The sequence below is a fragment of the Dromaius novaehollandiae genome, chromosome 6 (genome assembly GCF_036370855.1).
Source record: "Dromaius novaehollandiae isolate bDroNov1 chromosome 6, bDroNov1.hap1, whole genome shotgun sequence".
Lineage (NCBI taxonomy): Eukaryota > Metazoa > Chordata > Aves > Casuariiformes > Dromaiidae > Dromaius > Dromaius novaehollandiae.
In genome coordinates, this window is record NC_088103.1 from 32664993 (window position 1) to 32692014 (window position 27022).

Genomic DNA, 27022 nt, shown 5'->3' on the forward strand with positions numbered 1-27022 from the left:
TGTTGTATTGAGTTAGGTTTTGAATTTGTTTGCTTTGTTAGCTGAAATTGCTGCTCTAAACAAGGCCAACTGGGGATAAAGATTGGGTCACTAGGGTTGGATCGTCCTTTTTCTAATAATTCTTAGCTCTTCTGTAGACTGAGTGCTTTCAAAGCATGGCACAAGCTGTAATGAATTAATCCTCACAGCATCCTTGAGAGAAGCTGTACTGTAGGGAACAATGCTGTGCTGGCAGGGCAATTGTGGGTCTAATGGATTTTTTTTTTTTGTGTTGCGTGATTCTATTGCAATTCTGTGAAGCTACGAAGGGAACTGTAAGCCAGCAGTAATAAGCATATTCCAGGCTGCTTTTAACACTGGAAGATTTTTATGCGTGTTTAAAACTGATTATTTAAAGACATTGCAGTATTCTTTTAAAACTCTTCCTTCTGTTCAAGGGCAGAAGTTATGCCCTGCTTACAAGGCTAGAGAATATATATATATTTCTTTTTTTTGTACTGGATTTTTTTAATGGTATTAGGACTGATGGAGGTGGAGGATGGAGTACTGGGATCATGAATCTGATTCAATTTGATTGGAAAATGGAATAAACATGTTGAGAGAGAAAACTTACTATTTAGCTCTGACTTGTAAGCAGACCATAAAAGAAAGAAGTATTTATACTGATAAAGTCTGTCCATCGTTACCCCAGTCAATTCACAGGTGCTCTTCCTGAGAGCAATGATGTCTTCTGATGAAACAGCAGGTAGCTTACTACTGTGTACGCTGCTTGGGCTTGTCGTTTTTCCTCTCTATGAAAGACACTGTGCAGGGTAAACTCTCTGAGGGCATCTTTCAAGTCAATATACATTTTATGTGTCTATAAACCACCTTAAAGGTTCCCTTAGTAGGTCTGTAGGCTTTATAACCTCACGTATGGTTCCAGAAGATTTATTTTATTCCTATCCTTATTTTTATTTTTCGTAAACAGACGTAAATGAATGCTCGTGGGCAGATAATGCTCCCTGCATGAAGCAGCAGAACAGATAGCTGTTGGCAAAGTAACATCATTTAAAGTGACACAAAGTGTCTACCCTGGGAATTATCTGTATATCCAGGGAGAGAAGTCTGAACTGGGAAGAGAGGCAACTGGTCACCAAGGGTTTGTGCTCACCCCTGGTTTGCATAAGTGAGGTTTTTGCTTTCCCTTATTGGCTGTTGGCTTAACAGCCGTTTTTATAAAGATCAGTACGCAACTGAGACAAGGTAAACCAAACAACTGGCACCAAGATGCTGCTCCCAGGGCGGGCTGTATCAGACATGTTCACTGCATAGTGCTATCTGGAACCAGTGAAAACTCAGCATATTTCTGTTCTAGACTTTTGATAGCTTTTCCCTCCTCCACCCACCTGCTCATGAATGTTGAACTTTCATCTGGTCTTTCACTAGGCTTAGCAGTTTTCATGAATGACTGCTTTTCACTCAGTGAAATTAGATAAGGTGTAAATTTGAGATGATATATGGCCAGGAGAAAGATTAGACTTTAGAGAACTTAGTCTGTTTGGCTTACCCGTTGTTTCTGAAGAGGAGAGGGGGATATTTCATCTCCTTGTTTGTTTTCTTATTGTGATGAAAATATTACATTTGAAGGGTTCTTCAGTCCAGTAGATTTTCAGAGCAGCCAGTTGGAAGATGGCCAAATTCGAAGGTACTGTACTTCTGCTAATGGTGAAGCTGATTGAAGCATCACGCTGTATAGTGCTGATTAGGGCTAGATGCTTTCTTTGGGAGGACATGCTTTAGAAAGACAAAAATATTGGTCTTAGTACAGGGAAATTGGATGAAGCCAGAGGCCTGTGATGGCGTAATAGTCCTTTCTGGCCTTGAGACTCTGAATTTAGACGTTTGGAAGTTTCAGATCATGCAGCAGAAAATGAGAAGAGATAATTCCTCCAGCAATGCTCCCAGCCTTCTAAGGCTCTCTGCAGTCTGTTAGGAAAGACCCTTTTGTCCTGTGCTGTTGGCAGTCCCACTTCTGCCACAATGACTGTAGGAAGAGTTGATGCTAAGGTCAATGTTACCTTTTAGGCTTAGACCAGGAACGTAAAATGGAGCTGTGCACGCATATTTGTTGCTCTCTGTGTTGTAGCACCTGCATGATTCTGTGCAAGCCCAAATCCCCTGAGAGAAATGGGGAGAGGATGGTTGAAATCTTTTAGGGCTGTCCGGCTGATGGCTTTATTAGAAAAATAAAATATGTTAATGCATGACAATATTATCATAAGACTTCTTTGCTGTATGCATTGGTAAGGACATATTGACATGAACCTGTCTAAGCTCCCCACTGCCTGGATTGCCTGTTCATTGTGCCTTTTTTCCCCTGTAGGGTTGTCTTAGCATACCGTGGCCTTTGCCATGAGGGGAGTGAGGTTTAGAGAAATTGTCATACATTGGATTTTTCCCTCAGCTTCAACATTCTTGAAATTTTTTTAATGAGCTAGGATTACCTCTTTTTTGCTGTATTGGTGTCAGTCACACTTTTGTTTATATCTCCACCTCATAACAGCTATTAAAAATTAAAAATTGTCATTTCCTTATCCTAAGGCTGTTAGTGGCAGCTATCACAAATGTAAGGCACCTGTATTTGTGTGTGCATGTGGTGGGGTTTAACAAGCTTCTTGAATCCTTAAGTACAATCTTATGTGCATTTCTGCTAGAAGAGAAGAGGTGAGTTTTTTGCAGCTTCTCAAGGATGTGTTGCATTTGTGTTAAAGGAGTAACTGTTGAGGAGACTCGAGACGGAGGCCTATTTGGACCCTGCAGTGCTGGGTTTGAGAGGTCGTCTAAGTCATTTTTCTGTACAGAGGAAGAATGAGGAATACCTAGAGGATCACTGACGCATTCTTGTCTAATCTCAACCAAAGGGAGATTCCACTTCCATTGTGTATCTTATTGTGGTATTAACTGTCCTCTTTATTGCGACACTGTTCCCCAGCATGCAGTGTAATGGATTTATATTGTTGCTGTAACTTACCTGGTTTTTCTAGTCTTTACTTCAGTGAAAAGAAGAGCGTTCTTTCCATTTAAAAATATGCTTAAGTATTGAGAGACAGTTGTGTTCCCACCCACGCTCCATACTTCTCCTTCTTAGAGACAATTCACAATTTCTTTACGACTTAAAATGGAAATTTGAAGAAGGCAGGATAGTAAGTCTTATCTGTCTGAAATCCTTCACACCCTCCTGAAATTTGTGATTCTCTGCTACTATCCTATCCCCATAACAGCAATTACAGCTCCCATCCATAGCTCTGTCTGTGTGCTATACATAAATAATTGAGGTGTGATGGACTGCCAGATATGATTGCAGCGCTGATTGGTTGATATAAGCTCTAGCAGTTAGTGGTTTGAAAATTCACCTTCTCACCTATGAGGAAATAAGCAACTCTTCAGACGAGTAATTTTTTGAAGCTAATGAGCCTCTTTAAGATAACATTGTGCAGGTTTGCATTTAATGAGAATTTTATTAACGCAGAGTTCAAAGGGGCATCTTCTGATTGCTTACTCAGTGAGGAAGGTGGCAGCTGAATCATTGTATTCTTTTAATAGACTTTCTCCTGATCAGTAATTTTTTTCGAGGTGAATAAATAGATTAACCCAATGATTAATAGACTGAATTTCCCCATTATCTGAAATTCAGTCACATCATCATTTTTGAAGTAATTTTATTTTTCTCTTTGAAACACTTCTAACAACCAGAGAATGAGTTTGTAGTATGGAACTAGGTAATGGATTTTTCTGAAGCGTGTTTTATGTGCTGTTGTAACACACACTGCAGTCCTCGCTTGGGTGCTTTCATTCACTCTTCCATCTTGCAGCTACTTTTGTTCTGCATGACCCACCCTGTACGATGTTCCTTTTTTTGTGTAGGAGGCGCTGCTTCTCCCAAGGCTGCTTTTGGGGTTGTAAAGTAGAGATCGGGGATTTGGAAGGAACACTTAAAGCATTATGTAGATGTATATAAAATGGTTGTTTGCTGCCAGTCTAGGCAGGAGGACTCTGAAGGAACATTTATGGTTTTAGTTAAGTGGAAGAAGGCCAAATTGGACTGTACTCACTTGTAGGATACGTGGCATTGCTGCGCTGAAGCTTTAGCACATGTTAAATTCCCAACACTCCGTAGGACTATTTTTACTGAAAGCCTGATAGAGGAGGAGGCTCCATGCAGAGACTTTTTAGAAACTGAGCGGCTGCAAGCAGTCCACATAGTACTTTCTTCATGGTTCTGCTTTATAGCCAGGAATTTGGCATCTCTCCTTGGGGAGAGAAGAGCTAAATGCTGCTGACCAAGCCATGTTGTAATGGGTGGCTGTAGTATTTGTTTAGGATGTATAAAACGTGGTCTGCTTATAGATATGTGCTTCCATATAGAGTCAGTGCCTATGGAATACACTCAGTGAGAGTGGTTAAAAAAATATATCCTCCTTATATGAGCAAGAGAATGAAAAAGTGGGGGCAAGCCAGTTTGTTATGAAAGTAAACAGTCAAGGAAATATTTGTGTGTATGTGCATATATACACGTATGTATCTGTATACACAAACATATAGATATAAATTCATGTATGTTTTGTATATATATGTGTACACACACACGTAGGTGCACACACAAATACACCAACAGCTTGCCTTTGACAATGGACTAAAGTGGTAGCTTCCCAATTGAAAAAAGTCAAACTTGCTTGTTTGCAACTTCTTTATAGGATAAACCACAACTATTGTTTAAGGATGCTTGGTTGTTCCTCCTCTCTGTAGTAGTTGTCAGCCGCATTGTTGTGCTGCATGAATATATAACAGTCAAGATTGATAGATGGTGCAAAATTGCTTGACTCGGGTTCTTCAGTGCTGACCAGCAGAGGGTGCTCAGACATTCAGGTTAGCCTGGTTTAATCCTGAGTTTGTTTGCTATTGATTCTTGAACCCAATTGTGAAAGCTGCTAGTGGTAGAATAACAACTCCATTAAATTGTTCACTGAGGTACGTTTAATGGTAATGACCTCTGACATGCTGTCACTGCTAATCAGCCTGACTGAACTCAGATCACAGCCTAGTACAAGACACTCAACAAATTAAAATACATTTATGACTTTTTCTTTGGGTTTTGTTGCATTTTTTTTTATTGGTACTTTAAAATCCTGACCCAATTTTGCCACGATTGAGGATCAAGTTGTTACTAAAATGTTGTCATGTAAGAAAACATTAAAGCTTTATTCATTCAGATTATCTGCAGAATTAATTCACCTCACTTTTTTCAATTGGTAGCCTGAAAAAATTATGAAGCTTTAAAAACTGTCTGAAAGATAAGGATTCTGATTTGGTTCCAGGTCTCTTCTAGTGACCATTGAAGGAGTAAAGTTAGTAGACCCTGCTTGTCATTTCATGTGTTTTTTCCATGCTTTTTTGGTTGCATAGGGACCTTGGCATGACAAAACGGTTCCCGAAATACCACAGTGGATATAGTGGAGCTCAGTTACTCAGAGTTCTTGTGCTACTGCTGCTTGTTTCTCATTTGACCTTGCAATGTTTTGGTAGGGAAACTTTGGAGTGGCCAGCAGCAACGAGTTTTTGACATGAACAGGTTCTGGCGTTAGCTGGCATCTGAACTAAGGAAGCAGGTGGATTCAAAGGGGAGGACCTCAGTTATAGGCTCTTGTGACCCACAACTACTTAGAAGGATAAAAAAAAGAAAGAATTAAGCATCACTATCTCAAGGTGGATTGTTTCACCTTTTCATGGGACCCCGTCTATGCTTGGAATATTTTTATTGGTTTTTAGGGTTTCTTTCTCTACTTGTATGACTTAACACTTTATTTCTTTCAGATTATCTGATTTCTTTATGAAACAGCATTTTTAGCTTTCAGTTATTGCTCTTTATTTACTAGCTGATTCATCTTGGTCTGTTTCTCTTACAGTGCACTAGCCAATTTAATTCCGCAATAATTTTCCTTCATTTTTTCTCATTCATGTAGTGGCATAATTAAATGTTGTCTCTGCCACTGGCCCAAATCCAGAGAGCAAATTTGCTTGTTGAGTGACATTATCCAGACTGGTTCCACTAACAGCATGGTTCAGCTGGTCAGGGACATCCCAGGTCACTTCCCTCTTTTTGCCAATAACTTTCACTTCAGTCACTGCTGCCTGGGAGCTGACCCTGACAGTGTCAAGCCTGTTTTCTCTTTGTGTGTTGGCTTAATGCATTTTCTTCTTTCTTCTTTTCTTTTTTCAAGTGGCTTTTGGGGAGGATTAATTCTTCTGTATTTTTGTGGTGGCTTAGGGTTTATAGAGCTGATGCTGGTTGTGAGCAAACATGTTTGTAAGGCAAAGGAATGCCTCCATCTGAGATGATGTAGCCATGGCTGTCCCTCTTCAACACACTTGAAAGCCATGCTGCAGCAGGTAGTTTCCCTCCAAAATTTCATCCATGAAGTAAGCAGAGCCTGTTGGACTGGGGTGGGGATGAACTCAAAGTGAAAGTGATTTGTTCCCAGGATGGCAGCCTGGCTTAACTGGCTTGCTTAGCTTCCTTCCAACGTCTATAATTGCATCAGCAGCTTTCATCTCCTCTCCTCGTGTGAGCAAGTTGATAGGTTGGCCTGATAGGGAACTTGCAAAAAGATCCACTTTCGTATTTTAGCTGCTGTGTAAGGATTGGCTCTAGAGGTGAGCTACCTGTTCAGGAGAGGATTATGTACTGGGTGGAAAACAAAACCTTGTTTTCTGCATAGGGTTGCTGTTTGGCAGTGTCTTCCCAAGTTCAGCAAATATCTTAGTTTGTGTGATTCTCCGAGGGTGAGCATCTATCTGCAAAGTTTACCCACTTGCAAACCTTTGTCTGTCTTGATTTCATTGGAAACATTTCTTCCCTGTGATCTGAACATTCGAGAAGTTAGCTAAGATCCCTGGGCTGCTTAGCAAAGTTTACTGGGAAATGTTACCTCCATTACTGAGGAACTGCTACCCAGATTTCATCTAGTCTGTACCACTGTACTGCTGTCAACCGGGGAATTCAGGGCTGCAGATCTCTTGTTTCCTGGATTCATGGGTGCAGGCTCTGGGCCTACAAGATACAGTTAGTAAAGCTGCTAGTTAATTTTTATTTATATCTATGTTTTCAGCTTTGGAAACTAATATTTGGCACAAAGTTTCAGCTTTGCTCATGAATTCAGGGTCTGGAACTTTGGGAGAAAAGTCCCTAGAGGAAGGAAAGGAAAGGTACTCCTCAGGGTGGTGATTGTGGTCTCCTATTTGATATATGGAGGTGAATTTGAACTGTCTAGTCTGAAGAAGTGTGGCACCAGGCAAGGTACTCTTTCTTGTTTTACTTGCCAAATACCTATCTCTGCAGAAATGTAAAAATAGTGGCAAAATATATGCTAGCATTGGCAGTGGTTTTGGTTTAATTGGGAGGTGGACGTAGTCTATATTTATCAACATTGCTTCTTTCCTGACTGATTTGCAGATGTTTTAGTCTCGAATTCTGTTGCCAGGCACAGGCAAGATATGTATGAGCTCAATAACACATTAAAGCATATGCTGCAAAGCTAGGATGCATCGTTGTAAACATCTCGTGGGTTTTGTTGCAGCACAAAACCCTAAAAGGTCTGCTTGTTTCTTTTCTTGAATGGCTGTATTGTTTCTTTCTGTTTACCAAAACAGTCTTAATTATCTCTCTGGTGTGGTGGCTGGCCTGAGTTTAATTCCTAATTGATAGATTTCAAGCTTATGGTAGACATCTTTAGTAGTCCTAACACAGCGAAGAAGCAGGAAATGATAGACCTCTGAAACCAGCCTCTTTTGGCCCCAAGATCTGGCCCTACTAGAACAAGACTGAAGCACAGTTTGAAACAGCTGTTTATAACTTGTCAAAATTTTGCCCATGCTGTTCTTATTCTTTGAGTAAATATAAGGGACTCTGATTTCCAGTGGCCTCAAATTTAGCTTTCAAGGTTTGCTTTAATGGAGAGAGAACGTTAGGCTGCTTTCTTCATAACCCAAGCAATGTAAAAATCATTGTGAACTTAAATAACACCTTTATCCCTTGAAAAATGATGTAGAGTAATGCTGCTTTGCTTTTTCTGTTTAAATGAAATCTGTTGCTCGCAGCAGCAGCCAGAACTATTATTCCCTTTGAAGGTCTGGGCTGTGGGATGCGTACTTATATGAGAAAAGCCTTTCAAAATCCAGTAGCATGTATTTCTTATTATCTTATACTGGTGGGGGGCCTAAAATTTGGTTTTGCTCTAGAAATGTAAATGTCCTATTCTCCTAATTCTTCCTTTAGGACTAAATTGACAAAGTACCAGCTCATTAAGTACATCTGCTCATTAAAGTAATGAAGTGCCTACCTTATCTTGAACTGAAAGCAAGGATAATAGATGGTTAGCATGACTGCAGAACTGCAATTCATTTGAGGATTACACCAAAATCTGGAGCTCAGTTCCCAGGGAACTGCGAGAGGAGGGCATCTTGTTTATAAGACTTTGTTCATTAAAAGAAAACATGTGTCCTAGCTTTCAGAGTTAAAATGCTTGGTTTTTAGGCGTTCTTCCTAGTGAAAGCAGAGAAGATTGTCTCATCCTATCAGCGCAGGGGCTGGCTTTACAACAGTCAGTAAATATCAGATGGAATAGCCAAGACTGAGGTGAAACTAAAATGCTGCCTGGAGAAAAAAGGGAACTTAAGTGAGTCATGATTTTCTTCTAAAATTTGAAAAGATTTTGGGTTCGGATGTCTTCTTGTCTAACTAGAGATCATAAGAAACATCAGAGTTTCAGCTGGACTGACTTATATTGGCTGAAATGTCAGTATATTTGGGAGAAAGCCCATTTGGGAATCCCAGAATGTGAGCTTTGGTTATTACTTTTTATTCTTTAAATTTTTTCTCGCTCTTGTAGCTAGAAGGAAAATCTAGAATATGATGGGGTAATGCCTCTGAGGTAGTAACATTTGCCTTGGCTCTGAGGCCAGATTTTCTTTGCTCCTTTCAAGGGAAGCTGACTGTGAAGGTTCAGTAGTCAAAAGTGCCCATATGGTTGGCTGTTTCTCAGCTGTCCAAGCCAACCAGAAAGAAGGTAAGAGTGATCTCATGAAGAATTCATCTGTGAATGGTATCATATTTTAATATCTCACACCAATAAGGATTTAGTTGAAGAATGTTACTCTAGGTGGTGAACCTGCTCCGGTGTGCTTCCTCAGATTGTACTTCTATGAGCTCTCGAAGCTGGTATAATAAACTGACACTGGTTTCACCTGCCGTTCATTCCTGCATCTTTCCCTTATGTGAGCAACAGCCTGCATGTACAGAGCTGCATGTAGTGAAGGGGAGACTGGGGACCTGACCTAGGATAAAACTAACCAGGAAGAAAGAAGAACAAAAAGTTTGTTTTAGCCTGGGTCGGTTCCCTAGCCTGGTGCATTGAATGCAGATGTGTGAGTGCTTGTCAGCCCTGTAGAAGGGGTGGGTGCAATGGGGACAACAGGATTCTCTCTTGGCACCACTGACAGTTTACACCAGTTTTAGCCAAATATGCTGCGAAGTTTTTTTTTTTTTTTTTTTTAATTATGCATACATTTTTATATTTATATTGTCATCAGTTCACTGATGTAACTCTGCATGACTCTAGACAGTTGTTCTCTTGTTTGTGCTGGTATACTATAGGGTGTTTTTTTGTAAACTCTTCTTGCCATTAAGAGAAATACCAACATAACCATTGCCTAAAGTTTCAGTTTGGGGACTGGACTTGAGACAATACTGCCATTAGCCCAGGAAATGAGAACTTGGGTGCTATTAGCAAGCATCCTGAGCAGAAGACTGCTGATGCATTGAAGGGACCTCACTGCACTGGACTCCTGTTTGATAGGATAGAAAAACATCCTTTCAAATGCGTTTTATTTTCAGGCTGGCCAAAAGTGGAATGACCTGAAAAGCTCCTTTGGCAGTTCTGTTGCCTGACTTTGCTAGAAGACTGTGAAAGCCCGAAAGCTTTGTCATGTTGTTGCTTTAGTGATTAATTAGACCATCACTTTGTGTGTTAATTACAGTGACATTTTTCTTCTCATTAGTTGGCTTATGGAAAGTTTTTGAGTCTGTGTAGGATAGGAAGTAAGGCTGCTTTATTGGCTAAGGGAAAGATGATTTCAAACTTTACAGAGCACTGAATTTCAAGGATGGCTTTGGATGCTATGGAAAAAATGCTGCTATCCACTATAGAAGATGTAGCTGGTGTGCACTTTGAGGGCGAGATAAATGCCTTTGTTCTAAACAGACAAGTACCAGTGTTGCCCAGACTTCAGATGAGAAACTTTAAACTAGATCCTTCTTCCAGAAGGTTGTGCATTGTACTAATTAATGTAAAGCTCTTGCTGCTGACAAAGGAGTACGAATGTGATATACTTTAAGTAATGTCCTTCACAGGGTGTCTCAGAAGGCTCAACAGTGAGCCTCTTAAGCAGGGCAGCAAACATGTTCAAAGTCCCATTGCTTTTATTTATACTTTTTAAAATAAATATTTAATGTTCTCCTTATAATTGTGCAACACAGTTGGTTTGCTTTGGAATCTGGGCTCTACATTAACTTTTCATGGAGGTTTGAGATGAGCCTGTTCCGAGGCAGACATTCCCTTCTACATGCAGAATGCAATGGGTCTCCCAATTTCTTTGTTCATTAGCATTTGAAAGCCGTGGTTGCTTTGAGGCTAGCCCGTGTGTGATGTCTTGAGCCTTGTTGATGGTGCGAAGACAGCCTGTGCAATTTTTCACTGAGTTACACCTGCTTTTCTTGTTTGGTGACTTCTACTCTTAGCATAAACTTTTGTCAGAAATGGAGAGCCACAGAACAGCTTCAAGATCTTAAATTTGGCCAGGAATTAAAATAAGAGGGAGTAGTCACAGGTTGTAGTAAGGGAGATGCTTCCCAAATTCTTCCCAGCAAGAGTGATCAAATGCTGGAACAGGTTGCCCAGGGAGGTTGTGCAATGTCTATCCTTGGAGGTACTCAACTTGCCTGGACAAAGCCATGAGCAACCTTGCCTAACGTTAGTCCTGCATTGTGTAGATGGTTGAAACAGATAACCTCCAAAGGTTGCTTTTAACCCAGAATGTTCTGTGGTCCTATGATTCTGTCATTAATATAATTTTAGCCTTACCCTAAGAATGTATGGAAGTTTGGAGTTTTAAGAGCAGCTTTTTCCTGCATAAACAAATGGTAAAAGAAGCAAGCCTTTTTTTGAGTGCTCTGTGCTATATATTAACATTGGGTCCAACTGCTAAAGATGCTGAGCAGAACACTTTAAATGAATGGGAGCTTGTGGTACTTGGGTTTTTTTTTTTTTTTTTTTTAACTCCCTTTTATTTTTCTTTCTCTCTGAAAGATCAGTAAAGGGTAAAAACTAGAAGACTTGCAGTATGCTTTGCTGCAGATGCCCAGTATTATCTGCTGTCTGCGAACTTGTCAGTAAATTGGATCCTGCTGATGAGATCCAACTATGCAACTCAGTCATTTGTGAGAAGAAACTATTCTCAGTATGATTAATGCTGTGGTTGATGATGGGGACAGAAGCGCTTCTTTGAATAATGCCTATAATGGCATATTCCCTCGTGTGTATGTTTAAAGAAAGAGTCTATGGTTATATGAAATCGAGGGCATTTAAGAGGCAGTTAATGACAAGTGAAAATGATAGCTAGGGTAGATTAATTGTTAAATGAATTGTGCCTGCACTTGCTGTCATTTTAATGTGTTACTAGTCTAATTATAAGTATGATGTTATATAGCAGGGAGGCATCAGGAAACAATATTGTACACTTAGGTTCAGGCCTGAGGAATTTAAAGGCTTAGCCATAAGGAGGTTTTCTCAAGTATAGCCATCTTTTCCTGTCTTCCCCCCTTCCCCCCTCCCAGTACCAAAATCTGTATTTTGGTTAATTTTGCTTTTATAAATTCTTCCTTTCTTCCCTGCCCCCAGCCTTTTGATGCAGCAAAGCAGGATTTAATCGGTTTAATCTGGGTTTTGTTTTAATTGGCTTCTGGATGAGGTGATGATACCTGAATTTGATATGGAACACAACTTTTTTTTTTCTTTTTTTGAATTGCACTTTATCTCCAGGACTGTTTGTTTAGCTTTGATTTGGCATGGGGCTACTTTGCATTGAAGCCTTCAATATGAGTTGAGCATAAGGGAAATTATCAGGATGGAAGAGGACTGAGAGCAGCCAGGCATAGGTCTCGTCCTGTCATTATCCTGTTGGCAGCACAGCTCAACAGCCAGCAAAAATTTGTCTTTTTGAATTGATTCTGAGTGATACTGGGACAGGAAGGCACTGGTAGAAGCTGTATGTTCCTTGCGCTGTTTTCACACATGGCTTGAGGTCTCAGTTAAATTTGGAGAATTCAGTTTCTAGATAAAGTGAACTCTCACCACATATCTCTGGATAAAGTTCAGCAGTCTCTGTTAGGACTTAATTTGCAGAGGCATGGTATGGCTCTCAGAGGCCTTTTTTTTTTTTCTGACCGATTAATTTTTTTTATTACTATTATTTTTCTTAATTAAGAGTTTTTGCTGTGTTTGGAGGGGAGGGAGCTTGGGCCCACCTTGGGACACCTAGAGGGATATGAGCTTTGATTGCTCTCAGCCTGCTAATCTCTGTGATCCAAGGAGTTGACTCAAGCAGAAGAACAATAATACTGTCTGCACGGTGAGATGGGAAAATACTCAACAGAGAAAGCCTTTGCTAGAAAAGGAAGAGACCCTCAAATTTACATCTAGAAAGATGAACTTGGATGGGGACTGGTGCGGGAGCAAGCAACAGGAATCATTGTTTTCATAGAAAATACACTTTGTGCCTTTTGCCCAATCAGCAAAGTGAGAACTAATGGCTGCTAACGTAGTGTAAAAGGCAGGACAGCTTCTGAAGGTAAAGGACAATGTCATGTGAGCAAGTGGGCATGGAGAATTGCAAATGAAAAAAACGTGGAAGTAGAGAAGAAAGTTGGAAGCTGAAAGCACTGAGGGTCTGGGACAGTCTTGTCATCAGCTAGAAAACCAAAATCTAAACTGGTCTAGTACCATTTAAAACTAGTTAGGCAAGCATTATCTTGTAGCTGATCATATGAGAGGACAGAGGGCCAGAAAGTCCCAGGCTTGCACCAGCAGGAGCCCAGGTGAGGGATGCCTGCTGAGGTGCTCGGTGAGCCAGCCTAGACTCTTTTTTTCCCCACAGTAGTAATGTTATCAGTTCAAGGGCAATTCCAAGAAGGGTCAAACCCTAAAGGCTAGTCAGTGGATTAAGACATAATTCAGTAGTCTGATAAATACTGTTGTAGGTTTTTCTAAAGTATAAAGCTTGTAAAAACTTGTAGTAACTTACAAAGAGATATTTTCTTCCTGCATCAATGCTTTGGAGCCCATTAGGGTTAATAGACTAGACGGTTCTAAAAGACCGATGCCACTCCCTCCTGTCAGTCGAGGATCACTTCTCCATCAAGGAAAGATGGTAAATGTCTCCTGTAAAATTCAGGGGCTGGCTAACAAATTGCAGTTTAGAATACATTACAAATGATGAATGTGATCTCCTTAAAGGGAAATCTATTCGTTTGACTTAGTGCTCTCACGATTAATTGCTTGCCAGATTAAATTGCTCCATAAAAAGCACACTACTTTATTCGATCTCTTCATGATGAGATTAGTTAGGCTGTGCTGCTTCTTTGTATGTTAATTACAATGGTATTTTCCTCTTCAATTTAATTATTACATTGTTTAGCACAGCATGCTTTCTCCTAGCCTCAAGAAAAATGTCTATATTTTTCTTTTGACCGCTACTTTATAATTTTATTGCCTTTTTTCCAGAAGCATTTGGGGTTTCCTTACAAAGATAGGAATGATACTAGCTGGGCGCCAGCTCACCATGCAACAGTCTAGGACAAGGAATGAGGAATATCTGAACTGAGGCTATGGTTGTGGCAAGTGTACAGAGTTATCAATCAAACAGGAATTTGTCCAGGGTGTTGAAGCCTAGCTTTCTGCTTCTGTTGGAAATGTCTAGGAAAATGTAAAGCTCACTAGTGGGCAAGATGTTTGCTTTTTGTCTCACCTGAAAAAATAACGCTCTAGCTGTTCAGTATTCCCTACTTTACTGAAGCTTCAGGGCAGATTTGGAGGGAAGCACCATGCAGGTTTTTCTTCTTTCTTGGAGGCCTTCTGTGCAGTTGCTGACCATACCCAAAAGAGCCTTTTTTCTGAAGACTTGCAAGATGGAAACTCAAGGAGCTGAACAGCATCAGAATTACGGTAACAGCCTTAAATTTGAAGGAGGCCAACAGTAAACAGTTCAAGGAAAGTTTCAGATAAAGCTATTTTAATTTCTCATTATAAAAATTGCCCTAGGCTCTAGGGGATACTAGTTCATTCTTCCTTCATTATGGAAGATAGTGTTGCCAGTCTTCCTGAATGCCTTAAAACTGACTACTCGTGCAACCACCCCGCATGTGCATATACAAAACAACCCCTATCCTTTTGCAACATTAAGCTTGTGAATTTACATACAACCTAAGGTTCCCACAGCAACATTACAGTGGCTCAGTGGTACAGTTATTGGCTGTTTTTTAGCTGTTTATGCTGCTATACCTCTCTAGATGCGATATTTAACATGGTCCAGTCAAAATATCAGCTGAAGTATTTAAAATCCTTCACTTTTCTGTATCCAAAGTGTAGTTCCTTTCTTATCCTCTAGAACATCTATTTTTGATTGCTTCTCAACTTTTTTCTCCTAATGAGTAGAGTATTGTTTTCTACTGGAATTCATTCCTAGAGGCAAGGGTGTATTAACTAACATGTATTTATTAACCTGTTCTTTTATGTGCCATATATCTAGAATTTAGAAAATTCAGAAAGGTAGAGTGTGACTAGAAAAGGTTCAGAAAGGGACAGGCAGGATGCCTGAAGGTATGGAATCAAGTGCCTTATGAGCATTTATATACACTACAAGTCTTCAGTCTGGAAGAGAAATGACAGAGAATGAAAGAGTCTGTAAAATGGTAAGTATCATGGAGAAGACGAAGAGGAGCCACAAGATGATGTTGACATCAAAAGATCAGATAACAAGCTCAAACCAGAGAGATACTGCTTCATGCAAACTAGTTAAGCTGTGGAATACCTAAAAGGTTATGTGAATTTAAAGCAATGATGATTACAAATTAGTGGAAGAAAACTCCATCATGGGTTGCTGGTCATATAGATATCACCTTCACCTCAGGTATCATCTCGAACTGGTGGCTGGAAGTGAGAGCTGTTTCTGAGGCAGTATCACGTTATACTTGCCCTGTTTTTATACTGTTCCCTAAGCTTCTGTTTCTAGCCACTTTCAAAGTCAGGACACTGAGTTGGCCTTTGTTACCTGACTTAATAAGGCAATTTTTATGTTTATGTAAATTTTATCTCTGTCAGCAACTTCTCAGGAATCGGCTATTTGCTTCGGAGTCTTTACCAAGGACAAGGCAGCATGCCACCATCCCCACCCCACTGCTTTCTGGTTGAAGGATTGCATCTTATAATCACAGATCTGGGTTATGCATGTAGTTTGTTGAATTTCTCATTATTTATTTTTTAGTTGAGAAGGCTGAAATCACATGTTAGATGTCTGTAAGGTGTCATTGCTGTGTAAAGGAGACATTTGATGTCATTTTGGCCCACATCAGCTTTGCATTCAGAAGAGAAGGCCTCCAAGCCTTCCTGTGGCTTTTTGTTGCTTCTTGTGTATGCATAGGAAACATTGTCCTTGGTAATTTGGGAGGAATGTCCCAAGAAGGAAAATTACATTTCCCTATAAACTGGGTCTCCTGTCCTGCAGCACTTTGCTCGGTTCCCAGAACGGAAGAAAGCTGTGTCACTTGCTGGAGATGGAGAGTGCTGAACAGTTATGGAGAGAAGAAGGGGCACTGAATGATTAACCATGGAAGATTTTTCTTCCCTCGTGACTTGACTTTAGAACCTCAGTCATTATCTTCATTGTTCTTTTCTTTTTTTCTTTCTCTTTTCTCTTCAGAAAGAGCTCATGGAGAGCTGTCAAGATCATGAAGTCATAAATCTCATGAAAGTAAAAACCATGCCAGCTGAGCAAGGCATGATTTTAATTAAGACTAACAGGATTTTTTGTCTTTTTTTTCTTGCTTGCCCCAATTCAACTATAACAGCTGAAATAACAGTTGGGAAGAAAGGTCTTTAAGTTCAGTTTCCTATTGCTTGTCAGCTAAAGGCAGCTGAGAGTTGTTGGGACCTTTTGAGACTTCTCTGTTTTAAAAAGAAAACCAAATTAAAAAAAAAAGCAGGACATTTTAAGGGGACAAATCCTTTTACTCAGTCTTTGCAGAGCAGAGAATTGAACAGGTATATAAATCAGTTTTTCTGTTGGAGATTATTCTGAAGGAGCTTCAAGTTGGATAATTTATCACTCATTCCTTTTTCCTTTTGGCTACTGCAGGTCCTCAGGCACTGCTCTATAAATAAACATTCAAAAGGCTCTTTTGACCAACTTTCTAAAGACAAACCTTCACTAAATCTGAAATAAACTGTCATCAGTTCTCATCCAGTGCACAAGTTAGATCCTTTAGGAAAACTAATGTATCAGGGTGAGAGTTCTCAGCTCTAAGTGCATCAAATAATGACTTGTTCTCTGTGAGGCACATTCATCTATGAAGACTGTCCAGTGTGAATTAAAGTAGTGTGATCTGGAAATAAGCAGATGCCAAGTGATATATCCTGTTGTCATCTGCCATCCCATGCTGACCCAGCTGTGGAGGCTGACTGCATCCATCTGGAAGTGAGGAGGATCTTTCCCTCACTGAGGAACTAAGTCTTTGTGGCTCCAGGTGACTTTCCTCTCAGTGCTAGTCTCGGGGACTAGTTCTGCCCCCTCTCTGTGCTGCCTACAGCAAGCACCAACCCAGTGGAGCCTGAGAAGTGTCCCCTCTGGGGCGTACTGCCTACCTGACTGTAAGTGCCAGACTGAGTATGCCTCCCATCCGTTTCCTCCCCAGTGCATGGTGCCCCTGACAGGGAAAGCCATCTGTGTTGCAGGCTTTTTATCTTAGTCTAGGGAGGGAAATGAAACAGAGCTATTGTACTGCTTGCAGTGTGGTTTTTGTGAAGCAGCAATATGTTCTGCAAAACCACTTTTCTGTTAAGTGACATATCACATGCAAACTTAGCCTTGACTGTTTGGCCACTATACAAGGCAGGTACAGTATTCATTGAAATGCTGGGTGCTGAGGGTGCCTCTAATTCCTGACTTTCTAAGCCAGCCTTTCCTTCTGTATTGTCAGCAATTCAGCTGAAAGGGTTTGCCCAGTGTGGAACGATGCTGCTGTGGAACCCTACTAAGACCCCATCTGCTAAGAGCTCATATTGATTTGTGTCTTAGTTTATAAAAGCCTTCAATTCTCCTTCTGTAAATGCTATAAATAACGCAGACGTACTAGATGAAATGTGCTGTAGGAACATCCCAGAAATCATTTTGGTCTGGGTCAAACTAAGCTAATCTAATCATGGTTAGGAGTTTCTCAATAGGTGCGAAGTAAGAAATATATTGTCTCATTCTAGCTTGATGTAGTAGTCAATATACAGGGGTAGGAAGATATGTAATTGAAAGTGGTAATCAACTTTCTGAGAAGAGCTTTTAATGTTAAAATATAATGAAACTTCATCTGAAACTATCTGTAAATCATATATATATATGCACACAGTGGAAGTACAGTAAGATCTAGTCGTGTGCCTGTGATCTGTCTGCATAATCCTTGTATTTGTATGCCTCTCTGTCAAAAGGACTGCAGTGCTTCAGAAGCTATGTATGTATATATACTAAATAAATCATTGTGCCCACTCATAGCAAAAAGGCATTTTGTGCTAGCAACATTGCAGAACACATCTTAGTAGGGGACGTTGATGAATAATTTGCCCTTTTGGAATTCCATGGGCTTTAGAGCACCAAAAAGTACTTCAGGTTGGACTAGGTCCAGATCTGTTTGAAAACTCCTTGGCAGTCTTGTAGGAAGTATATGGGAGTTTGAGGTGACCTGTTTATAGAAACTTAATTGGATTTTTGCTCTATTTTGTCTGTTACGTGTAAAGAAAGCAAAAAGGTAGAGGGACGTGGCGTTTGTTAGATTGGGCATTTTTTTCTTCTTCCTTTAGAAATATGCAGCACATCAAGGCTATGGAAAGAGCATTTTTCCTCCAAATGTTCTGTGGTCGTGAGAGCTTGAGCTCTTTTCTGCATTAGAGAGATCAACTAATGGGTGGTGGATCCTGCAGAGGAGAAAGAATATACTTGCATGCTCATAAATTCATTCTAATCAATGTTTCTCTGACAGTTATCTGATGTTAGTTACCACAGTTGCAAATTGAAGAATGTGTTTACATGCTATTAGCATTGTTAATTGAGAGCAAACATGGATATATCCTATTTTCAGAGCTGAGCCTTGTCTTCCTGTCACTTTTCTGCACTTCATTGCCCCAAAACTTCTGATGTGATCAAATAGCATGTTGTAGGCTACACTTACAAGCCAATTTCAGAACTCACTATTCCTGCTTCAGATTGCTTAGCATCAAGTACCCTGTCTTGGCTAAAGCAAGCAAACTACGAACTAGGTTGCCCTTCAGCAGAGATGTTTTGGGAATGAGGGGCATTACCAAAGGCATTCCTGTTTCCAAGAGGAACTTCGAGAGCCTTTTGAACGTTAGCACAGTACGAGACTTCAGAAGTCTTTCAGATTGCTGACTTGGCTTGAGATCTTCCCCACTGGTTCTCCAAGTATTGTTCCCTGATTTCCATGCATTACAGCTTGTCTGCGTGCCTGGAAAACTTGTGAGAGTGCGGGAAGAGGTATTTATCAACCTTTGTGTATTAGTTTTAAAACAATCATCATTAAAGTTCTATGGACACATGTATTATTTCTTTTGGAGCTACACTGCGCATCAATAACAATGCTGCTGATACCAAGAATAAATGATGTGACAAAGCACTTATCACAGAGCATCACCAGGAAGCAAGGATGTCTAGAATTTCCTTCATTAGGGGATGACTATGAAGTACAGTGCTACATAGTACATTCGTCAGCGACCTAGAAGGGCATATGAATTTCGGATAAATTTTGCAGGTTACTGGAAGACTGGTGGAAGGGTAAATCATGAAGTAGATGAGGCAACGTGATCTGAATTGCTTTTTAACCTGTCAAGCAATGCAATTCATGAGAGCAAGTGCTGGCCTGCAAAGGAGGGGCTGTGTCTTGAAAAGCCATGACTCAAAACAGCATTGACTGGCAGCTTTACTCTAGGTTTCTTCAGCTAAAAAGGTTTACTTGGCCCTTGAAATATTAGCAGATGCCGAAAGTGATTTTATGATCATATATCCTGTAGTCTTGGCCGGTGTCTGTTTCAAATAGGATATTGAAATAACAGAGAGAGGACAAAAGAGCCTCAGTTATGAGAGGCTGGTAAAAATGCTTTTGAGATTTCAGCATCTTTAACTCTTTAAAATGAAAGCCTAGGTATATTCATTAGTGTTCAAGCATATTTGAGAAAATAAAATAACAATGCAAAAAAAAAACCCCTGATAGCTAGACACTGAAACCAAATTGAAACTGCAAATTACTTACCCTATTTCATCAGTGGATTAACCATTGTAGTAAACTGTGGAAGTGAACTGTTCCCCCCACCCTGCTTTTTTTCTTTTTTCTTTTTTCTTTTAAATTTTCATATCTGAACAGGATACTTCTGTGAAAGATGCTCTAGCTTGCTACTAGTGTGAGACTACTTTGTGCAGAGATAAAGTGGTAAAATACAACAGTTTCTGATATACAGAAATTCAGCTGATCTAGTGCCCTGGAACTTCATGAATCAACTGAAGACTGGGTTAAAGGTCTCATTTTGCGTTTAAAACTTAACAAATTCAGTCTTGATTTCTACCCTTGAGGCTTCTATTTCTGCATGGAGAAAATTCTCTCCTAAGGCAGCCTTAGACCTACTGAAGTTTATCAGCACAGCAATTAAACAAAAGGACTGGCCTGGGACTAATTTTGAGGAGTTTTTGCTCTTCAGAGTACAGGCCAGACAGGAGATCCAACAAGAGGTTAATGGGCTGCAAACTTCTGTTTTTTTTTCTGCAGTTGGTAATCATAGCGATGGCCATGCTCAGTGGGTGTGGGCCAGGATGGAGGAGTTGTGCTGTAAGGAAGGTGGAGAAATTGCCCACTAGGCAGGCCTCCCGGTCAAAATGTTGCATTTGTCGCTTCTATTTGCAGCCATATATGTGTCAGTCTTTCCGTGGGAGCAGGGATTTTGCTCATTGTGTTTCAGAATAGTAAGAGGTTTATAATAAGTTGTAATGGCAAAGGGAAGCTAAAGTGCAAAAGCCTCAGAGAGTCTATTTTTTGTTATTGCTTAAAAAATATAGGTTTTTCTTGAATGAGAGTTGCTCAACCTTTCATGTGTAGTTGTGGAATTAATGGACAGGAGCAGTAAATCCATGCTGGGAAATGGCCTTATAGCTAGAGAAGGGCTAAAAATACTGATTATTTCAGCAAAGTCTCTCTAGCTTTTTTCAAAAGTGCATACAGTGCAAATAAGTGTTATTGTAGTGTTGATGTTCTTAACCACTGTGATCTTGAGGATACTAAAGTCTGTAGGTTAAGATGTCAAGACATTCTTTGACATATGAAGTCCTGCTTATCAGCTTCGTGTCTGGCTGCCTGGCACTCCTCAGAGCCTGTCTCCATGCTTGCCTGTGCTCCGCAATTTGAATGCGGTAGCACTTGCTCTAACAGCACCCTACGTGTAAAGGTAGGGCAGGAACTGAATCTTAATGATGCCCACAATCAGAAAAAGTAAACAAGCTGTTCTGTTACAACCTTTTTCTGCCAGTTCACAGAATAAATACTCAGTTGAAGAATTCTGTGGTGGGCTTGTGTGTGTGTGTGTGTTAGTTCTTGGTGTGCAAAACTCCGCTTCAGTAGATTGGACTGTGCTGAATCATAACTCCTGCTAGAGTTGGGAGACAACGTGACCCGTAAGAGTTAATTATCTGATTTTGAGTTCCTATGAGATGGGAACCACTTAAAAGTGATGGTATGATTGATGGGGTGTTAAAATCCTTTTAAATGAAACTGGGAAGGCAGTCAGTACTTAATGTGGCTCTGTTACTGGGTCATGAACACTTGGATTGAAGGAGAGTCTAAAAAGCCCAGCTTAGCATGCTTTGGAGCTTTTATTACTGCCCTGCATATGTAACTCAAGAGAGGCTGTAGGACTACAGCTCTGTCTTTGTTCTTTCCAGGCTGCCTCTCAATTCATTGCATTAAATAATGGCAGAGGTGTTTTGACACTGTAAGTCCCTAAGGTTTGTTGATGCTCTCAGGTTGGCCATTGCTATGCAGGAGGCTGCGTGCTCTGTTTACTCCTGCTCTCCTGCGCTGCTCGTGTTGGGGCCAGAGGTTCCTTGTTTCTCTGCTGGCTCTTCCCACTCATCATTATGCAGAACGAAGCCTTAGAAGTTGCCTGAATATTAATTTTTCAGGCTCTTTGAGGATTGTGAGAAGTAAAGGTCAGGGACAGCGTATTGGCTTGCAGCGAAGCAGAATGGCCAAGATGCTGAGCAATGAGCAGGCGTGGCAGCCTGAGATAACAGGACCCAAAATTTGTCCTGCTGTCAATAACTTTGGTCTTCTGCTAGGAGCCTATGGCCACGCTTATCTTGTAGTGACTTTTTGTACGGGGCAGTTATACCTCTACCCTGTGTGCAGAGATGCAGCCTCTGAGGAGTATGAGTCCATGGACCTTCCTGCTATATGGCAAGAGGAATCCTGCTAGAAAGGAGAGGTGAACTGTTAGTCCTGAGGGCTTAACAGATGTGCTGCGTATAGATGCGCTGTGTGATGAAATACTTTGCCCAGGAGGCAGTGGGTTTGCTTTAAACATACCTTGGAAAAAACTTGGATGTAAACATTTTCCATTAGAAAGCTCTGAAATCAAAACACTTTGCAATATTTGTCAAATTTTGTTTTGAAATATTCTTGACTCAAAGGCTTTATAATAGTTGGGCGCTTTCAATATGAAAACTTAATTTGTCATAGTTTTCCTAAAAAGTCTTGTACATCAAAGTTGGACAAAAATTTTGATTTTTGTCCAAATGAAGGTTTTGCTAATTCAAATTAGGGAGAAATACAGAATTTTCACAGGGAGATTAATGATTCATTTAGAATTTGAAACAAAGCCAGATTTTAAAAACTTGAAATATTTTTTAAAAAAGGGATTTCCATCCTCTACTTGGTTCTAATTTTGATCATGTTTCTTGTTGAGTCGCCCAGTGTGGGCCTGTCTGTAAAGCCAAATATAGATCTGCCCTTTAGAAAGAATTTAGGTGTCTTTATTGCTTTTTGGATGTTTTCTTCTTTTCCAGAGGTTTCTGCAATCTCTTTTGTGTACAGTAAGTATTGTTGCCAAGCCTTGGCTCTTTCAAACCAGTAAGTGTCATTGCTCATTAGCATCAAATATAGCCCATATCACTTTTGCTGTGGTACTCAGCTAGCACATGTTGGCTGTTAAAGCAGCAATTAATCCCTTTGATATTTGATGAGTTCTGTAATCATCTAACCTGGTATTTAAAATAATAATCAAAGTTCTCTAATGACTAGGATAGTTTAATTCCTCTAGGGATCTTCCTCCTGACAAGGAAATTTTACCTTGCAAGGTAACTTCCTTCCTTTACATAGCACTGGAGAGCTGGTGGCTAATGTTTTTAAAAATAGTCAGCAAAATTTTGATTTGGGCAAATAAAATCTGGGTGATGGGAAAATGGGTTTTGGTCGAAGAGCAGGAGGCAGCGTGCTGTTTTATGTTACACTAATGGGTTTTCTTCTGTAACTTTGACTAGTATTTTCAGAGCTAGATTTTTCCAGTACCTTACCTGGCAATAAATGCTATATTAGTTAGGTTAGAGTAGTGGTTGACCTGGGTCAACCACCAATTGTCTTTGAGTGTGTGCCTACCCATAATAAATGATTGTGCACATGCTCAGAATGACTGGTAGTCAGGGTAATAAAAGTCATGTAACAGGACTCTTTTTTTTTTCTTTTCTTTTCTTTTTTTTTTAAGTATGGGGGAAACTGCAGTGTCTTTCAAAGAAATGTACAGTAATTATTGAATTATTGGCAGTCTTTAACTTTGTAATAGTGACCTGTATGTGTGTTGAACACCTCTTCTGTAAGATATTCCTGCTCTTCCATATTTCCCCAAGAGCATGCATTGAGCAGCTTTGCCTTGGTGGAGCAGGAAGAATAGGAATCAGCTTGCTAAAGTAAATGGACAAGGAGAGAAGTGTTGCTTTCACTCTTAATGGAGGAGCTAAAAGGAATTGAGGGCAAAATTAAATATCTTAATACGAATAGTCACCATTGTATTTTTGCCAGTGCAGATGTAAAATGTCAGTTAAAGATTTCAACAGCCTTTTAATGCTCAGGATGTTTTGGTGTGTGTTAGAGCCATTCTGAATCAAACTTAGCCTACAGAAGTAAGTGCAGCCAAGTGCCATGGCTTCCCTTTTTGGCCTTCATTATTTTATAGGTAGAAAGAGAATGCTTGGCTTTTTGCATCAGTTTTGTTTTTTTCCTATTTTTTTTTGGTTGGGGATAACATTTTTTATTGTGGCTTCAGTTTTGGTTGCTGAACTTTAGAAATTGAGTCGTCTCGCTCATCTGCTGAGTGTCTACAAGCCTTGTCAGCTACAACTGAACACATAAATGCTCTGCATTTAAAAAAAAAAATAAAAGGCAGGGGGAGAAAGATGAATACATTTGAGATTGCATATTTCAGAGGTTGGCCCGAGCTCTAGAAGGTTTGCTTGGAGATGCTAGTTTAAGAATTTTGCAGCTCAAGCTTCACAAAGTTGCAACTAGCTTGAACTATCTCATGCTACTGCCCTGTAAGAACTGATGCACCTCTCCAGCGTGCAGTTGTGTGTTAGCTCAGTTCTGTATCTAACATGGACATACTCTGTCTAAGTAGAGTTCTGCTATAAAGAAAATTCAAAAGCAAACCTTTAGCTCTGTTTTCACAAAGAAAAGTCCAGGAGTCATTACTGCTTGCAGGTTGTCTGTGCCACCTATTTCCTATCACATGTAACTGTGATTAAAAACAATGTGACTTTTTTATTACATCTTCTTAAGAGTCTTTAAGAGCACTTTAAAATTTTTACAGAGTAAAAGTTCTTTGCAGTACTGTACATCAGTAACATAATACTGTAGAAGAGGTGCTTTTTCTTTGACTTGCAGGATAGGAAGAAGTCAACAATTAACTTCAAAACATTTGGTGCTCCATTGTTTCTTGGATTGGAGACCCATGTCAAACACTTCACTTTCTAAATAGAAAATGCACTTCACTAGCCTTGCCTTCAGTGACAGAGCAGAAAAAATAAATAAAGGTATCAAATACAAAACCAAAGCTCTTTAGGGAGAAGTGAGCACAGGTGTGTGTGTGCATGTATGTGCATATCTATATGTGGGTGAGAGGAGAATGTGAGTACTTGAAAACAATTTTCTCGTCCATTATGTAACGTGGGAAAGTCTGCTGCCAAAGCCTGCTAGCTTTGTCCTTCAGCTGCTAATTCAGCTGAATGTTTTTGTCAACATCTGATCGAAGCTTGGGGCAGCATTAGGGTGTGCAATATAGGAAAAGAACGATCGAAGCGATTCTGAAAAGCCTTGGTGTAGGCAGGTGACTTAACAAGTTCCCCTTGTCAGTTGGGCCGTGATGAATTGCCCGCGTGCTCTCTTTTTGTCCTCGTTGTTGCCAAGCGAACCATGAGTGTGTGACCAGGCTAGCTTAAGGTGCTGCATTTATTTTGCAGTTGGAATGGATTTAATGTCCATCTGTGGTCAGTAACTCAGCTGATGACTTGTTCAACTGCAGTAAATCACTTGCTTCTGATCATTACCTCTTAGATATTGAGAGTAGATTTATGAGATCAACAGAGATAAGGATGGAGGGAGATTGTCTTTCAGGGAAGCAGATCTAGTTAGGGGAACTAAATAGAAAGAAGCTGGGTGCATGTGAAATACTTACAGCAAGGGAGTTGCATATCTGTGAGTTGAAACTCTCCACTGGTCCATAAGCCAGATACCTTGTCTCAGAAAACCAGAATCCTAGTCAATTATGGATCTTTCAGGCTTTCAGACATGAAATAACTGTCATAATGAAAGAGTAACATTCGTTTAACTGTGTTTGGCTCTACAGCTTTCCTTGGCTCTGAAAATCAACTCTCCCCTGTCCCAAGTGATGTGCGATGACATCTTTATTGAGGACTTTGTATTCACTCTGTGGGCTTGTCATCAGGGTCTGTGTTCTAGTCCTGGTCCAGGATTTTACCCAGGCATGGCATTGCTTAGCTGGATCCATCAAACATTTCTTAGCAAATGTGATTTCTGTTTGCACCTGTCTGATGAGAAAATACTGCGAGGTTTGCAGCATCTTGTATTTTCAGAGTATTGCTCTGTAAATAACAGATTTCACTCTTTGTGGTAGCAAGTAGTGTCTGAAAGGTTATAAGATTGTGAACCCCTCTTAGATTTATGTGGCTGTGCAGATACAGCCATAGCTGACACTCGGTGTAATTATTAAGTTAATTAAATTTCATTGTGGGACTCGGCTTCATTTCCCTTGTGAAGTAGGTTGGACTGTAGTTGATTCTTGCTTAGGCAATGTTCCTTTCCCCCTCTCTCTTAATGTGATTTGATGTCCTAGCTATTTTATGACTAGATTGTGTTGTTCTAACCTTTTATTCACTCAATCCAGACAAACACAGAGGCTTCAGTGCCTTGCTTTCCCTCTGGGACTTTTGTCACAGGCGCCGTTTTTACAGTGAGGCAGTAGAATAGGGCTGTGTGTGACCTAAAGAGAGATTTCTGTCTTGCTGCCGCAGTCTGCAAGCAGGATGCGCAGGGCCACAGGCAGTATCTGCAGGCTCGCACCCGACAGAATGGGGTAACACGATTCATTTCTGCTCTTTCGAGATGATACGTGGTTGATGGCAAGTGTTCGCGCAGTTAATTAGACTAGCAGCCGTACTGACTGCCCATCTCAGAGAACTTTAAAAGGGCCTAGAGGGATGGAATATAAACTTTTAAGATTTCACTTTGCTTTGCATGTTTGGAAGCTGGTGTGTGCAGTCCATATGGTATGCTGCGCTAAATGCAGCATCCAATAAGCTAAACACTCTGCTTTCCTTAATTTTAAGCATTCTGTGATGAAAGGACTAATTAAGGTATTAATGGACGTAAAAAATAATTCAAAGTATTTCAGGTTTTGATCCTGTTTGAGGTTTTGCAATGTCTTTTGTTTCAGGAGGCTTGGCTGTAAGTCTGTAACTCCAATTACGAAGCAATGGATAGATGCTGACCCACTTGGTGGCTGCCAAGAATAAATATTTGCTAAAAGTTCATTACTTCTGGTCCTAACTAGAGAAGGTGGCTCTGGAAACCTTTCTGGGGAACCACTGGCGAATACTGTTTTGTCTTTTCTTGGTTTTGTTTTGTGTTCCCACCATCACCACCCCAGACTAGCTGGGTTTTTTTTGGCCTGATTCTTTGTCTTTGAGAGCAGGCTGGCTTGTACTTGAGAGAGTTAAGGGTAATTGTAGCTGAAAGACTCTATTTGGTGTTCAGGCAGTATTTTTGACACATTTCGTTGCTCTAAAACACCTGACTGCTAGTGCTGACCATATCACGCTGTTTGCACTGAAGGCTGCTTAGGTATCGAAAGAATCATGGTCTGTTGGGTCCATGAACTGTATTTTCTGCTTGTTTGGTACATCTGAAGAATTTTGTCCAGACAACTGAAAATATCTGAGATAAGAGGACTTTGAAACATGTGCGGCACAAAAGGTTGGTTAGACTCTGGAGAAAGATGCTTCCATATTAATATTATATGTTACAGGTCTGTGCAGATATTAAGGT

At 40.2% G+C, this 27022-nt stretch overlaps 1 protein-coding gene across 3 annotated transcripts in view; it reads left to right on the forward strand.

Moving 5' to 3' along the window:
- ARMH3 (armadillo like helical domain containing 3) overlaps positions 1-27022 on the forward strand; it is a 134075-nt gene that overhangs the window by 63306 nt on the left and 43747 nt on the right. The gene's annotated exons all lie outside the window — the stretch shown is intronic.